This window comes from Vulpes vulpes, chromosome 13, assembly GCF_048418805.1.
Source record: "Vulpes vulpes isolate BD-2025 chromosome 13, VulVul3, whole genome shotgun sequence".
NCBI classification, from domain to species: domain Eukaryota; kingdom Metazoa; phylum Chordata; class Mammalia; order Carnivora; family Canidae; genus Vulpes; species Vulpes vulpes.
In genome coordinates, this window is record NC_132792.1 from 80,954,844 (window position 1) to 80,973,225 (window position 18,382).

General features: G+C 38.5%; 1 protein-coding gene across 15 annotated transcripts in view; it reads right to left on the reverse strand.

Annotated features, from left to right (window-relative positions):
• DYM (dymeclin) overlaps positions 1-18,382 on the reverse strand; it is a 344,551-nt gene that overhangs the window by 219,254 nt on the left and 106,915 nt on the right. The gene's annotated exons all lie outside the window — the stretch shown is intronic.

Below are 18,382 nucleotides of genomic sequence, written 5' to 3' on the forward strand. Positions count from 1 at the left end.
TAAATGATGACACTACGAAACCATTGTGATTAGCAAGACTTTTAAATATTCATCCAGATGATTAATAATTTCTGTAATATCAAAAAGATTTTCTGTATTGTTAATAAACACAATTTTAAATAATTTATTTTCTTCCATTTTTTTTTTTTTTAAGATTTACTTATTTATTTATTCATGAGAGACACAGAGAGAGGCAAAGACACAGGCAGAGGGAGAAGCAGACTCCACGCAGGGAACCTGATGTGGGTCTGGATCCTAGGTCTCCAGGATCACACCCTGGGCTGAAGGTAGCGCTAAACCGCTGAGCCACTGGGGCTGCCCAATTTTAAATAATTTAAAACTTTTATTTAATTGTATTCTTCAGAAAACATCAATGTGTAGATGTCTTATAATGTACATAATACAGTAATGTAACAATGCATTATATAATTTATAAATCAATTCACTAATATCAGGGGGATGCTATAAAAGGTTCTATTGATGGGATGGATGATCAATAATGTTTAAAGACCATCATAGTCCAGGGACTGTGGGGGGCGGAGGGGACAGAAGAGAGGGAAACTAAGAAGGGAGAGAAAGAGCAGCTTCTGCCTTTTAATGATGATCTATACTAATTACCACATTACAACCTCACCAAGCATTATCATCATTAATTCACCCAATTTAACAGATAAATTAAACTAGAAGAGGCTAAGTCCCTTACTCAAGTAATAGAGCTAAGCAGATCTGTACCCATGTTGCTCTGAGTCTAAGGCAAATACTCTCACCCACTGCCCTCTCTGCCTCCCAAACAATGAAGGCAGCCTCAGCCTTGGCTGTGAATTACAAACTTAAACCTAAACACAGATCAGATCTTCAGCACCTGGGATATAATAGGCCTAAATTCAATCCGTTTGCTACAAGGAGTAGCAATCCGTGGCTCACAAATGAGTCTAGCCCCAAATTATCGTGCCAGACTTCTCCTCATCCACCGAAACCTTATATATTTGGGTTATTTTTGCATGGATTGCTTTTTTGGTTCTTCTACCTTCTGTTCATCCGGTTAATGCATCTGCATTTTCTTGACTTCCCCCTAAGGAACCATCTCTCCCGGGCAATTTGCCCTTTTACAGTGAATAAACATTTACTAAATCATCTCTTTGGCAAGCATGCTCAGATTCTTCAACGAATATACTGCTGGCACTACATTCAGGGGGCCCACCACCCTAGGAAATGAGAGACAGGAGTGTCGCTGTAACACAATGTACGGAGAGGGTTACACAGTCTCGTGGGGAAAAAAAAGATCTAGCTCTGCTAGATCATTCCCAGGAGAACTTCCCACAACTGCTGCCTGTGACCTGGCAGGTGCGGGTGATGACAGATCTGCAGGTGGAAAGGGGGAAGGCATTTCAGCGCATGGGCTTGCATCACACGAAGCTGGTCAAGCACGACCCTTCTGTGTACTTAAGAGTTTTGGCTGGAGGCATGGAGTGAGGTAAGACTGGAAAGAGAGGACAGGCTGAGGAGCCCGCAGGACAGCGCTGCTCCAGGAATGCTCGTTCCACTGCCCAATTCTGAAGGGCTCCAAGCAGGCCAAGAATTCAAGTACTTTCTGATGGTCACACAAAAGAATGACCATTAATTATATAATATTCATTTTCAGGTTTACCTATGATTAATACTGACCTATTATTAAGGTACTCAATCAGTAATAGGATATTATTTGGTTTTCATACACCAGAAAAAAGAATTACTAGAGCTTAAGGAAATCCTAAGGAAGTCTAACAAAGACTAGCTGCTAAGCAATGCTTGTTTTTTACTACAAAGCTCCGTATGCACATATGTGTGCACACAGATGCATGCACAACAGGTGTTTGGAATTCCTGTATTATTTCTTTTGTTCTGAATTGGTCATGGTCTGAAATGATGCACTTTAAGTTTAGGTTATAAATTTGCTAAATTAGCTTCAAAAACAGCCAATTAAGAGGGTTAACCCTCCAGAACACAGCGATGCATGACTGGTAAAACCACACTCCACCAAGACACTGTCCCCCCGCTGGGACACAACCAGTCAGTAGGATATAAGGGAGGCTCACAGAGCTCTGGGTTCCTCAGGTGAGACACCTCCTTCCTAGGCCATGAGGCCAAAAGCCTCACTAGGACAAAGTGTCCGAACCTATAATTAGAACCGACTACTTACATTTCCCAGAAGATAATCAGGACTAACTACTATGTCCTACATCTCTGTTACCTGGATCAGCAAAGAGATGCAAAGCTGCATCACAAGCTGAGGATGGTCTTTCTCAGAAGACTTAACATATGGCGACTTGCTTTTCTTTTTCTCTCTCTACAACCCAGGTACCACAGAGACGACTCATCATTCCTGCTTCCCAACTACATCTCTCCAGACATTCTGGGGACCTCCAAACATCCCATCAGTCCTTGTCACAGTCATCTACAGACATCACTGTCACTTCTGCTCATTCTCTAACAACCTGAGCACCTGGCTCTCTCTGTCTCCCTCAACACTACTCCAGTTTTCATTTTTAAAACTTCAACCTACTCCCAGTCAAGCCACCCAATAATACGGTTCTAAGGCCCTGATCTGCTGAGTTACTTCCCTCTCCCGCCTCAACTCATCATTCCCATGGCCGTTCCTGCCATGCGTTCTCTTTACCATTAATTGTGCTACTACTACAACTCTGAAATCAGGCATTCCACTCCCTGGCTACCACCTCCCAGGCTTCCAGGTCATCTCCTCTAGTATGAGACTCAAACAACTTTTGATTTTATCACATCCAGCACTTTTCCAATGTCCAACACCACCCCCCATGCCCTGGCTTCCCTCCTCGCCCAGCTAAGATTCCAAGGATGACACCAAGATGGCTCCCCTACATGCCTGCATTCTCCTTCCCAACCCCCTCATTCCTCTCCTCCTCCATCATATTCATCTAGCAAAACACCAACCTTAATGAGACCCAGCCTTCCACCAACTCCATGTCCCCGAGCAGATCTACATAGCTGAAGACCAACACACAACCATTCCAACTGCTCTAAGTTCACTACCACAGATTTCCAGTGAACCCTAAGCTCTGCCCGGCAATCCTACTACATTACTCCAGTCCCCTAAGGGAAATCATTCCCTTAGAGCTCTCTCTTTGCCATCTCTAACAATCCTCAATCTCCAAGCTCAGCTTGCTCCCACAGAATCATTCAGAGAATTCCCTTGTGTTTCTGCCTTACGATCTACAAACCCATCTGCATCAACATGGACATACTCTGCCTTCACTCCTGTTATAAAAGGAATGAAATAACCCCTCTCTTATCTGTGGGAGTATCAATTTCTCCATCTCTGATAGAATGTAACCTCCATGAAAATTTCTATCATGGTATGCAAACACACTGTGCCATTTCATTCATTCATATATAGATAAATAAATCCTCTCTAGAATCCATGTCTCCTTCGCTGCCTTATTTATCTGCCTATGCTCTGACTTTCACGTTCCCCTCAACCCACCGTAATTAGCTTTCTAAACACCACCCCACCTAAATGATTCTTGAAACAACAACTAACCAGGCCTCACCTTATTCAATCTCGCACTTAAATCTGCATGAAGTCGTACATTTAAAATTTTGTACATCATTGTACCTACATTATAATTCCAACATTAGAAAGCTTCAATGAACAGATCTCACAGAAGATCAAACAGGAAAATTAGTGAACTAAAAGATAAATCTGAAATTATCTGAATGCAAAGAAACAACATTCTAAGGGAAAGAAAGAGATTCAAAGAACAGAATGAGAAGGTCTAGTATATGAGTGACAGTAATTTCAGAAGTAAAGAGTACAGCAGAGACATAAACACAACACGATAAAACTGCTGATCACAAAAGCTACCAGAAAGCAAAGTTTTAATGATCTCCACAAACACTCCCAGGTCACACAACTAGCAGGGTTAAATCCAGGTTTCGGGCTTTTGCAACATATCACACCACTCCAGACAGAAAGAAAAATCCAGTGTGCTAAGAAATGCCATGAGGCTCAAATCACATATCTGCTACTTTTCCAACTGGGATGCATGAACTCTTGGAATGGTCCACAATGTGCTAGGAATAAGCAAAGTCAGAAAACAGACATGTTGTGTTCTTTTTCTCCTGAACTATTAATTTCACACAAAGATTTCAAGGAAGTTAAGTCAATGAACTGGCATATAATTCCATCTTATAGAAACAAACCTGGATGTGCTCCCTAAAGCATTAACTTACACATGCATTAATTTATAAGATAAAATATAAAACCTGAGTGTGTGCCAACTGGCTTCTCACAAACTCCTACATCCTTAAGGTTATATACTCATTTGCCTCAGCTATTATAACCAGGCTTAAAAGCCTGGTTATATGCACAATGCATGAATTACTATGATTGGCAGAATTCAAATCTGTTTAACAGCAAAAATCTTTTTGTTTTGCTCTTTCTTACACTCTCAACTTTAATGCTAGGTCTGTGGGGCACCTGGGTGGCTCTGTTGGTTAGGCCTCCAACTCTTGATTTTGGCTAGGTTGTGATCTCAGGCTCCATGCTGAGCTCCATGCTGGGTGTAGAGTCTGCTTAAGGTTCTCTCTCCCTCTCCTTTTATCCTTCTCTCTTTCTGCCTTTCTCCCTTCTCAAAAGAGAAGAAATATTTTTAAAAATGCTATAGTTTGTGAAGGGTACAGCAAAAATTCTGGGGGAATGGGCACAAAAAGTGGTATCCAGAGAGGGAGAAATACATGGCTCTAGTTCATCCTACTGTTGGGTTTTGATGATAACTCCTACAAATAACCCATCCTAGAAAGCTAGTTTATGATACTACTGCCTTGTCTTCATCCACTGTACATTGTCACCCAAGTGTAAATTAGGATTAGGGTAAATCACAAGTAACAGACCTATGTAATAATTGGCTTCAATAAAAGTATAAAAGTAGGTACAAGCAGAGCTTACATTTGGCTCCATGATGTTCTCTTGTCGCCCCCCTACCTATGGTCTGCATTCCTAAGTTTACTCATGGTCCAACATGGCTAAACCAGCTCCAGCCATCACATTTTCATTCAAATCAGCAGGACAGAGATAAGTACATGCATTCTCTTTAAGAACTCTACCTGCAAGTCTGCCTATATCACTTCTGATTACCTTAGCCAAAACAAAGACCATACATGGATAACAAAAGGTTCCGAGAAATGTGATCTACTTTTGGCATCCATGTAGCCTGCTACAACAGGGGAGGAGACCAACTAGCAGTCAGTGTCATACTGTATTCGAGTAAATCCTTTGCAATGTCCCCTAAACATGCCCCTTCTACTTGAGATGAGGGAACAGCTAGTTTGCCTGACATACCCTGCCTTTTTGAGCCCTTTCTATAACTTAGCTCAGGGGATACAACTGTGTCCAGAAAAACCAGTGAGCTTTATAAACAACATAAGAACTGGCAGAAACACCAGTACTCTTATACCAAGACACCAAGACATCCTTTTTTTTGCTGTTTTGAAAGATTTACTGGGACACCTGGGTGGCTCAGTGGTTGGGCGCCTGCCTTCGGCTCAGAGCGTGGTCCCGTGGTCCGGGGATCGAGTCCCGCATCAGGCTCCCTGTGTGGAGCCTGCTTCTCCCTCTGCCTGTGTCTCTGCCTCTTTCTCTGTGTCTCTCATGAATAAATAAAATCTTTAAAAAAATAAAGATTTATTAATTTATTTGAGAGAGAGAACGTGCACACACATGGCGGCAAGGCAGTGGGAAATAGGGAGAGAAAATCTCAAATTCTCACGTGGAGCCAAATGCAGGGCTTGATCCCAGGACCCTGAGATCATGACCTGAACAGAAATCAAGAGTAGGCTATTTACCCTAGACATCCTTAAAAAAAAAAGGCAACAGGATGCCTCAAAGCATGTGTTACTAATTATACAGCAAAGGAAGAGGTAAATAACTTTGGCTGTTGTACAGCAAGGATCTGCCTACTTCCTGATCTGACCAAGTCAGGAATGAAATTAGCAAAAGTCATCACTTGGATTTAAATTGTACCTTTCCTCCTTAAGGAATCAAACTTCTCAGGCGTATAGAAATGCTATTTTATTTTCATAATGTGCCCTAATGACAAAATAAAATTTGGTATTATTTGCACATATTAGATATCTCCTACTGTAACACTTAATTTTCTGTATGCGAATATATATACATACAAAGGGATATGGACTGAAAAAGAATGAGAAAAAACAGAAACTGTTGATTTGTTACACAGGGGTAGAATTATAGCTTATCTGTTTAAATATTCATTACTTCTAATGCTCTCTGTGCAGTAATGTCTTAAAGATTTTTATGAACACACACGGGCATATATATCTCACACACACACGGCACACTATATGGACAAAGATAGATGGTATCACGAAAACATCACTGGCTCTGAAACCACACATAGTTTTGAAGCCCAGTCTCACCACCTACTGGCTGTGTGACTTTAGGAAAATTAAATAACCTTGGTAAAATAAGGATCACACTGGTAGTCACTTACTATCTGTTTGCTCTCATTTCCACTCATCTCATCTATGATTTGTAGTGCAGGAGGTCAAGGTCTGCAAGCTCTTATTTTCCAAACTCCTTTGCCTGCTGGCTTCAGATTATAGCAGACAGTGGGAGACACTGGCAGGAGATGGGAAGGGGAAAAGAAGAGAAAAGCCATTGTTCTTTCTACTTCTGGTGGGATGGCTGGCTAGCAGATACAACCATGGTTCCAATGGCTTCCTGCTTGGGTAGGAAGGCTCCTGCGGTAGCGGAGCACACCGGGACAGTCTAGAAATCATCTCAAAAAGTAAACAATAGATTAAACCCCACAAACTGTTATTTACTCAAACAGCACCATCCCGTGAGCAATATAAATATGTACGTAGGCAAAATTATTTTCACTTTTAGAAATATTCCTGGAAAGCTTTATACTTTATAACAATTACTGTTGAAAAGACCTCCTCTCTTGGGACACCTGGGTGGCTCAGCAGTTGAGTGCCTGCCCTTAGCCCAGGGCATGATCCTGGAGTCCTGGGATGGAGTCCCACATCGGGCTCCCTGCATGGATCCTGCTTTTCTCTCTGCCTATGTCTCTGCCTCTCTCTGTGTGTCTCTCATGAGTAAATAAAATCTTAAAAAAAAAAAAAAAGACCTCCTTTCTTAAAGCTGGTATCTGTCAGTCTCCCTCTACTTTCTAACATAAACAAACTGAGGGCTAAGAATTGACTAACATCAAAAAGGCAGAGGAAGTATTATTGGAAAGACTTTTTTTTTAAGATTTTATTTATTTGTTCATGAAAGATACAGAGAGAGAGAGAGAGAGGCAGAGACACAGGCAGAGGGAGGAACAGGCTCCATGCAGGGAGCCCGATGTGGGACTCAATCCCAGGACTCTGGGGTCATACCCTGGGCCGAAGGCAGGTGCTAAACTGCCGAGCCACCCAGGGATCCCCTGGAAAGACTTTTTAGAAGACAAGTTAAAAATGTGCCAACATCTACCCTCAATCCATAGGTGATCCAGCAACTTATGAAATTTTTAATTGCAAAATTATCTCAACTTGCCTTGCTTTTGTACCAAATTGCCCAAAAAAATGGGACTGTTGGTTAGCTAGGCTTCCAATTTGAGGATGGTTAAGGATGTTAAGGAGGATGCTGCTAGATGTGTTTATCATTCTTTTCAATCATCTAGGCAAAGGGAGAAAATTCTCTTAAGTTTTAAGCAGAAAGGCTGGGGGAATAAGAAACACATAAGACAAAAATACATAAGGTGTTAGGAAAACTAAAGAAATTGACAGAGGTCAGAGGGGAGGAAAGATGAGAAAGATAAATGGTAAATGGTATGTTCAGCATTTATCATGTTCTGGACACTTATTCACTATTTGTCATATATATGTTATTTAAATATAACAAAAGCCCACAGGGTAAAGATATTCTAAGTTCCATTCTTAAACTAAGGAAATTAGGGTTCAATGAAGTTAAGTAACTTAAAGTGACACAACTGGTAAAAGGCAAGGCCTGATTTCCAGCTTCCATCTTCCTGATGCCAAAAGCTTCCAACTCGCTATCCTACAGAGGAAGATGCCTAACTTTTCTCTGTCTCTTTCTTTTGCCTGGCCTCTGTCAAGCACAGGACCCCCGATGGCTTACAGAAGTGAGTCTGGAGACTCCTAGGCACCACAATGAATGGTATCTTCCCTTGGCTCCCCACTATTCATCCGACTGGATTCAGTGAGCCTTCTAGGACCAGGGTCTGGCTCATAAAGACTATAAACAAGTATAAGAGAAGGAAAAAGGAAGAGATACCATAATTCTGCAAGGAACCATCATTCCATTTTTATAAACAGGGAAAGACTCAGAGAGATACAAAACTTTCACAAGGTTATAGGGATAATTAACTTACAGTAAGAGTAAGCCTACCCCAGGCCTACCCCAGATTCCCCAGAATCTTACCTAGCAATCCTAGAAGGCTCAGGAGCGAAGAGACAGTTTGTTACTGTGCAAGCTGAAATGTACAATACTAATTCATCCTCCTAGTGACTATTCTTTCCCCAACATTTTATTATATAAACTGTCAAACATACAGGAAATTCAAGAATTATATAACGAATATCCATACACTAAACACCTAGATATTATGTGAACATTTGCTACATTTGTGATAACATCCCTATCCATCTATGCATCCCTATATTCATTCACCCATCACTGTAGCTTATTTTATTAATGCATTTCGAAGCTGCAGAAACATTTTAAAAGGGAGTTTCTAAATCACGCATATGCTAAACTTTAAAATATTATTTATTCATGTAAAAGGTGGTCTCAAAACTATACCAACTATAATTGGTATAATACCATTCACAAATTCTATCAGCAAGTAACCTTGAATAGATCAGCCTCTGATTTTATTCCAACATTCATCTTGAAATTAATGTAAATTAAAACAGTTGCTTCATAAAAGTTACGCTCACTTGACTGTGATAAAATTTAACCATTTTAAAGCAAACCATTTTAAATGCTACAATTTTCACATTAAGATTTACCCTCTCAAAAAACTGGAATTCCACAATTTTATTTTTATTTTAAAAATCTTTAATACTTTAGAATTCCACAATACAATAAATTATGTCATAAAAGTCTCAAAAACAGATTAAATCAATGCCAAATAAACAACACTTATAGCAAGCCTTAGAAATGTATTCCTAAGAGTTCATCTGAAGTTGACTGCTTTATTCTACAATCCTCCTGGTGAATAAGAATGAATTTGTTTCCCAACTATATGTAGCATAAAAGAGGCCTCAATCTTCCCTTCCAATCTGTTGAGAAGGAAATGAGAGGAGAGGGCTGGCATACTGACTTTCAAAGCCATTTCTGGAAACTGCCTGAGGAAGAGCTGTCGGCAAATTATGAGGATAAAAGAGATGTCAAAACTGTTATTTTGACACTATATTACTTCTTATGAGTATCATTTGGTAAACACCTTTCAGTAGGTCTAAAATCTGAAATAATACTTTTTTCAGGGAGCAATTAAAAGTGAAATAGCTTGTGTTACTACTCTACAACTAAATACGGGGATTTGGGGTTGCTGATACTAATCTAAATGCTCCATGTATCCCTGCAAGGAACCTCTCCAAGGAACCAGCAAATTGAAATTAACTCTATTTTATAAGTCACAAAATTAGTTCAGCCCTGAAAATAAAGGAGGAGGAAAAAGCCATTCTTTCACCTGGTATATAAATCTACCAAATCATTCCAAGTAAAAATGAACTGAGAATATAATTATTGTTTATAAAGCACTTTCTTTTTCTGAAAGTTCAAAGTGCTTTAATTAGAAATGTTTTCACATCTATGCCTGTTTCTGAGTGCCACATACTTTTTCTCTTACTGCAGTTTTTCTTAGTGAGTCAGCCCAGAAAAAGTCAAAACTGAACAGAAAAATAACCATCACATAAAATAAATTACAACTACCGCACAGCATACCTTTCATAATGAATTCAGTAACTTTCTCAATAAAAGTAACTGGTAAGAGATAGAAGTTTTAATCTTCAAATTCTACTTTATTAATTTCTCTACTAAAGCATTTGCCTAAACAAATAATCACGACTTTGGCCTTATAATTTGGCTGGGACACCCACCACCGCAAGCAAAGGAAAAAAAAACATTTTTGATGGCTCATTCAAATGGAAAAGCCATATATCAGAAGTTATTGTGTAAAACCTCGTACTTGTGATGGAAAGTGCAGTTTGGCAGAACACATTTAATTAGGGTTGGCTCTTTAAAAATCATTAAATACTCAGTTATAATCACATTACAGCTTTGTCTTATAAAGAAAAAAAAAACACAAGAAAGTTCAAGGTCAACCCTTCCTTGCTTCACTCTTTTTTTAGACATCAGGGGCAATTAAAAAGCTTGAAAATGTAAGAAAAGACGAGGTCAAAGAAGGATAGTATCAAAAAAAAACCCTAAATAAATGTTATGCTTTTCTTTCTCATAATATTATTCAACATAATCAGTAATTCTCTGTGACTATCTGAAGTCTCTGCTATAAACCAAATAGCAGATATTTTCGTAATTTATTTACATTAGAAATCGGAGTAAACTTCTAAATCACTATAAAATCGTTGGCTTTTCTCAAAACAATTTTTTAAACAAAAGTCATCTTTTAAATATTCCTTTGTAATATCTGTTACTAATGGTGACTGTTCTTGTGTACCTGCTAGGTGCCTGGCTCTTTCCTACACTTCTGCTCATTTGATCACCTCACAGTCCTACAAAGGAAGGCATTATCCTCATTTTACTATGACCAATCCTAGTCACTAAGAGGTTAAAAAGCCCAAGAACACCTAGTTGAAAGACTGAGGAGCTGCCATTTGTTCTGGGGCTGCCTGATACCAAGAACCAGTCTCACACTTGCTCCTCTTCCATAATTTCAATTATCAAAATCTAGAGCCAGTCCCTCAAAGGTCAATGTAAATGGAAGCCTCCACAATCAGAAAAGGAAACAATCTCTTTCTGGGTGGTTGTTGTTGTTGTTAAGATTTTATTTTTAGGTAATCTCTACCTGCAACGTGGAGCTTGAATTTATAATCCCAAGATCGAGAGTCACATGCTCTACTGACTGAGCTAGCCAGGCACCCAAAAATAATGTTTCTATCACGGAATTATTTTTGGAAGGGCTCCTTATACATTCTGGAATGCCCTTTCTCACACACACACACACACACACACAGGTGAGGCAGGAATAGGCTGTGAGTGATCTACTTTGGCTACACCATAAGCAGGATTGTGGTTTAAAAACACGAATGACTAGCACTGAAAGATTCCTTAGTTATCATCCTACCAGAGACCAGTGGCCTCCCACACAGAATTTCAATGAGGTAAATTGCAGCATGACCTACTTAATACCTACTATGAACTGAAGGTGCCCTCCTAAAATTCATGTATCAAGGCCCTAATCCCCAGTGTGATGGTAACAGAAGGTGAAGCCTTTGGGAGGTGATTAGGTCTAGATTAGGTCTGATTAGGTTATGAGGGTGGAACCCTCATGTTAGGATTAATGCCCTAATAAGAAGAGGAAGAGACATTAGAGCTTTCTCTCCCCACCTTGTGAAAATACAACTTGACCATCTGCAAGCCTGACAGAGGGCCCTCACCAAGAACTAAATCTGCCAGCACCTTGCTCTTAGATTTTTCAAGCCTCTGGTGCTGAAACAAATAAATATCTGTTGTCCAAGCCATCCAGGCTACGGTATTTTGTTACAGCAAGGTGATCTATTTGTCACCACTAGACACCCTGCTCCATCCCATCACAATCAGAGAGGTAAGGGTCAGTCATTTGCTTTGCAGAACATCTTTAACAGGGGAGGCGATATACTCACAGATTAAAGAATTAAGTATCAATTGCTTTACAAACTGTAACTAAGACTACCAATACTACTGATATCTTTGATTAGTTGAACGTTTAGAATATTTATTATAATAATTCAAGTTAGGTCAGCATCAAGTCTTTTTGTACTAAAAACTAAAATCTTTGGCTAATTTCATAAACTATCAAAAAAAAGTATAATCCTTTCAGTTAAATTAATGAAAAAGAAATAGTATCATAGCAATTATTGTTAAGGCAAGTTCATTTAGGAAGCAAGGAGAAATCCCTTGTGGGCAGTATCTATCTAACAATCAAATTTTCCTTTCTGACTGTCATTGGCCAAATTTTGCACCACATAAAACGAAAAGCCAGTTGGACAAACAGCAAAAACATGGCTGGTGTTTCAAAACATTTTTTACATAAATTTTAAAGTTTAAACAGACCAAAAAGATCTTCTCTTAAATTTTTACACTGTCTTATGTAAGTTTATCAGAGATTCTCTGATCACTCACTTCATCTAATTAAATTTATTTTCTTTTAAAAATTATTTTGATTTTAACAAGAAGCAGCAGGGCTTCAATGCAGATTAAAGAAAAAGTTATTTACATGAGGATAGATGTTGTATCATTTGACAGTGATTTTATATACATCTCATTTATTCTTCACAATAACCTGGTACCAAAAAAGTCTTATTCATCAGCTTTATAAAGTAGGAATAATGAGATTCAAAGAGTTAATGAATTTGTCTAAGATCCATGTTAAGCTGGGACTCCATCCCAAATCATCTGATTCTCAGTATCAAGCTCTGGAAATCTACCCTTATCCACAAGGTCTTCCACGAATGAGAGAAAAGGCAGCTGAGAGGTCCTCTGTGGTGTAATCCAAGGGCCCTGGTGTGAACTCACAAGAGGCCTGGCCAGCACCTCCTCCCACTGGGTGACTACGAGTTCCAGCTTCATGAAGATCCTTGGGGGTAAGCCCTAAAAGTCCTGGGAAACTGTGGGAATCCTCATTAACTCTCAAGCCTGCTGCCTAGAAAAACAGGCTACTGCTCCTCACAGCTAATCGTCACTGGGACTCCAGGAAAAGAAATCCAGTCTATGTAGAAAAGTCACAAAACCCCTAGATACATTAATTTTGTTATTTGACATGTGCCATCTACAGAGACACCCTGCCTTCCACAAAGGAATTACCATGTGTCCATCCAGTCTCAATATGGTGACAAGGAAGGGGATCCCTGGGTGGCTCAGCGGTTTAGCGCCTGCCTTCGGTCCAGGGTGTGATCCTAGAGTCCCTGGATCAAGTCCCGCATCGGGCTCCCTGCATGGAGCCTGCTTCTCCCTCTGCCTGTGTCTCTGCCTCTCTCTCTTTGTCTGTGTCTCTCATGAATAAATAAATAAAATATTAAAAATATATATATGGTGACAAGGACATCACCCTGAAAAGAGGAGGAAGCCCCCAAATATTTGTTTGATGATGATCCAGGGCTGAAAATAAGCATAAATCTTATCATTAGCTGAAATTATGGACCATGCCACACCTAACAAAACTATATTTGAGATACACTGAATGTTGTATGTTAACACCTGAAAGGGGAAGACAGGGCTTAAACCACAGGCACAGGAAAGACCAAGACGATCAAGCTAACAAAAACTAATAACTGAATGTTATCTGTCAAAAGAGTCTGTGAGGTTTTAGTGTAGGTTAATTTTTTTTAATGCAGTATCCAGAATCAAGGAGTTTAGGGCTCCCATCCATTACGTGCTGGAGTGCTATTAGAGATGGCCAGACTTCAGGATAGACTGGGTAAACTGATAGAGCAACAGAAATCAATAAAGACAGTAACAAAAAGAAAAACAAGAGAATGCAAGAGGAAGTCAGTTGAAACCATCAGAGCTGCCTCACAATATATTCCTCAGTATGTAAGAGGACTGGCTCAACTGTCTGTAATGATGGGCCCACAGCAAACCAGATCCAAGCACTGGAGAGGGACCTGGACTGAGTGAGTGGTCCTCAAATGCACCAGCTATACTCGAATCAACCAGTATGCTTACTGAAAATGTACATGACCTGGCCAAAGCACAGGTGTAATGACTCAGAAATTCAAGGTGTAAGTATATGCATATGCATTTTTTAAAAAAAATATGCCAGGTAGATCACTAATGTTTGGAAAGCACTGCATGACCTTTATCCTTATTTCTCCTGATCTTGGTATTCTACAATTCACTAAAGTATCATATTAATTAAAACTATAGCACTTTTTCCTAAACCATGAAGGTTTTTTTCCATTTTGCCAGCATTTTAGAGAAATATCTAAACTAAAAAGCTATGAAGAGGAAGGAAACCATTTTTTCTTGTACTGCAAAATTATGAAGAGGCTTGCTGGCATGTATTACAGATATTCCCAGTAAAGTAATATATTAATGTATAATTTATTCTAACCATTTCCAGTGAAAGACATAAATCACACCTGACACATCTGATAACAATATTTTTTTAAAAAGAACAAAATCCATACAAGTAATTTTCCTTTCTCTCATTAACTGTAAAAGAAAAAAAACAAAAACAAAAACAAAAAAAACCCACCTTACTAGTGGTCATTAAAATATATAAATAATTCATTTACTACCTTCTATTCAAACATCATTTGAGCACTCCTGCATGCTGCAGGACCAATGATAAGCAGAAAGGGGAAGTGAATGTGTTGCATGGTGGAGCAGCTGGTCTAAGATAGATAAACTGATAGCAGCATAGTTGCAAGAACATCTAATCGTAAAAAGTCGATGTTGGTGCAACACAAATGATACTATATTAGTAAAGTAGTTTTTAAAATACCAAGGAAATCCCCATTTCTTTACTTTTCTGACAAAGAAATAAACATTTGTTTTTAAAGGTAGTTGAATATTAAATTTAGTGAAGTTGGTAAGTGTGCTGGTGTATTGTGGTTGTGTAAGAGATGTGCCCTTTCAGGAAATACACAATCCAGTATTTAAAGATAAAGGGCCATGATGCACAATGATGCGTGTAACTTATCCTCAAATGGTTAAAAAATGGTGTGTATATGTGTGTGTGTGTAGAATGAAAGAGAAGGGAAGGAATACAGACACATAACTAATAGGATAAAATGTTAATAATAAATCAATCTGGATAAAAGTATGTAATTTTTTGTAATACTTTTATTTTTGGAACTTTCATACATGTATGAACTTATTTCCAAATAAGGTTTTTTTTTAAAAAATCAAGAAATGGATAAATGAGAAAAAATTAGCAAAATGCTGATAATTCTTAAGAACAGGTTATATATAGATGGTCATTCTACCAATCTCTCTACTTTTATCCATCTTTGAAATTTTCCACAATAAAATGTTAAAAAAAATAAAGAGTAGGTTAAACCATGTAAGTTAGCTATTAATGGAATGAATGAATGAATGGAAAACAGCAGGCATTCAATAAATGACAGACATATTATAAACTGAGATCTTGAGTGTAGACAAATTAGCATTTGGTATTAAAGTACATACACCAGGCATTTACTGACAGTCCACAGATGTAAGGTGCTCTGCTGGAAACAGCAGCAGACATACTCACATAAGTCAAGCACAAGCTGACACACTGAAGACTCAGGTTATGACAAGAAAGGACCAGAAAGCAAACGGTAAGAGTCAAAGGAGCTGAGCTTAAACAAAAACCAACATCACCTCTTTCATAAGGTGTATCAGAAAATAACAACTAGGAACTTATCTTCATTTATCATATTATAAAAAAGGTAAAATCATGTATCTGACACAAGGTTGCTATGAGAATAAAGTGAAATAAACAAAAAGTGCTCTCTAAACTCTCAAGCGTTATATACATATTAGTTTTTGTTGTGTTGTATATAGAGCCCAGGTATGGAGAATGATGTTTGCACAGACTAATCAGAATGCAAAGTAGAGTTAAGTATGCCACAGGAAAAAAAACACATCTGGCTAGGAGAGAAAAGAAAGTCTTCATGGAGAAGGTGGTATTTGAGATGGCCCTTAATGGACAAACAGGCAGAAAAAAGTCAGAGAGGTGGAAATAGGATTCTAAGTAAAAGAGAAAATCCAAGGAAAGACATGAAAGGGGGAGAGCATCAGGTATGTAAAAAGTAACAGAGCTTTTGCTATAGTCTGGGAAACAACGAGTAGAATAACCAGAAACATATCTGAAAAAGTGAGAATGAAGTGGAGAAGGCCTTGCCTAACTCCTAGGAGGGTTGAGATGTGTGATTCACTCCTTGCCTTAGCACAAGGAAGCTCCTCTTCCCCTGCAAGTGCCAATAAGACTTCACTATCCAAAACTATAAAGTTTTCCAAAATAAGGCACTCTGTTTCAAAGAAAATTATTCAAACAAAATGTACCATACGTATAAGGCTTATCAAAAGAAATGTTTTCTATTGAGTTTCTGGAAAAAATTCAGTCCCAATGAAAGCAAATATAGTCCAAGAGTTTATAATCTATATTTGGCTTTGGAATATTTTTTTTCAGTAAGGAGTTTCCAAATCATATTTTTATTAAGCCAATATTGAAGCAAGAAAATTCCTTAACTACCAACCAAAAGATCTTCAAAAGTGATCACACAACTGAAGTCAAATTTCCTTATCAACCTGATTAACTTTCACAGAAAATAACTTAATTCAAAATTACACGACCACTTTTCCCTTTTCCCCCCATAATACATAGCTATGCTTTTTAGGAAGAGAATATCCTTTTGCTGTTTTTCATAATCCTTTGAGTCACATACTGTGAAATAATGAATAATCACTCTATCATGATTCATACCTTTCTGTGAATCATTTTTATGAAGATATAAGAAGCTAAGTAAAATGTCTTGCGACTACAGTACACTCAAAATCGTAAGTCCATTTTACTTTTTTCAATTTTTAAAGATTTTTATTTTAGAGAGAGACAGAGAGAGCACAATTATGGGATCACTTTTGAAGATCTTTTGGTGGAAGACGATGACCTGAGCCAAAGTCAAATGCTTAACTGAGCCACCCAGGTGCCCCCATACGTCTACTTTAATGTCCTTAACTAATACTAAATTTTTTTCACTGCCATCTCCCCCAGATTTTGAATATTAAATTTTTTAATGGTAAGGGAAAAGGCCATAGGATCACTGAAAGTTATATGGAAATATTCTCACCAATTATCTATCCTGATCTTCTCATTCAATAGACAAAACTAGAAGCTACAAAAATTAAGGGACTTCCTTCTGATACATTGCTAACCAAGTAGGACAGATCTAAAGTTTAAAAGTTCTTTGGTACCTGGTACTGATGACATCACATTACCATACTTGGACATTCTTCTGAAGACATGTAACTCCAAGAAAAACTAAACACTAAATACGAATCTATGTCCTTAAAAAAGGGGGGGGGGGGCACAGTATTGCCATTATTTTGAAGAAAGCAATAATGAACTTATACTATGTCCTTCAAAAACTCTTCAACCATCCTAAAGTATTGGAAAATACTCAGCTTTTATATACTTATAGCAGTTTAATGATCAAAAAAAGAAAATGCTGATGAATGAATGAAGCCTTCCCACGAGACACAAGAAGCCACTGCTGTGCTGCCTTCAGAGGCTATGAATGAGCAAGCCTGGTACAGACAGCCTCCTCATCTGAAACAAGGGCAGTGGGTAGGAGCAAATCAGAGAATGAATTTCTTCAGAATGCAGGTCTGGCATTCTAGGGAACCTGCTCAGCACCAAACACAAAGCTATGGGGGATTACAAGTGTAATTCAATCTCCATCATATTAAAGAATCAGAGGAAGGCAAATCTAGAAAGCCTTGCCCACAGATCAATTCCAAAAGTCAACAGAGGACTCTTAACCCAAAGATGTTCCTAAGACTCATTACCTAGTACATTATCAAATAGGATTACGTTTTCACGTCACACTGATGTTCCTCCATGAGTGTGGCAAGCACGCTGCAACCATTCATTTAGCTGTGGGCCTTGGCTTCATGTAGCAACCAGCCCAACTGCACTATATGGTGCAGCATATACTGCTAGTCTAGTGAGAGCACTTGTGCAAACCTTAACTGCCAAAGCACCACTCTGGTTTTTGCTTCTCTTTCAGAATAAAGCAAAAGTCCAGTTTCTATGACGTCATGTGACACAGGGAGAGTGAGAGCTACCCTCACCACTCCTCGGGTCTTCGTGTCCAACACCATGAGGAAGAAGTGAGGCTTTACTATCTGGTGGGAAAGGATTTTGTGTAGTTAATGAAATCTGCTTCCAATCTGATAAAACGCACATTTGTGTCACTTCAAATTTAATTAAAAAAACTCTTCAAGATGTGCTAATTTGTTGCTGAACAAATGAAACACTGAGTGTAACAAGAACACTAGACCTAATTAGTCATGTAAAATCCTAATCAATAAAGCCTCTAAAATAGCATGATTTCCTCATAAAGCACATGCAGTAAAAAATTTCCAAGAGCTTAACTGTATTTATATTGTACAGCTAACATTCATCCA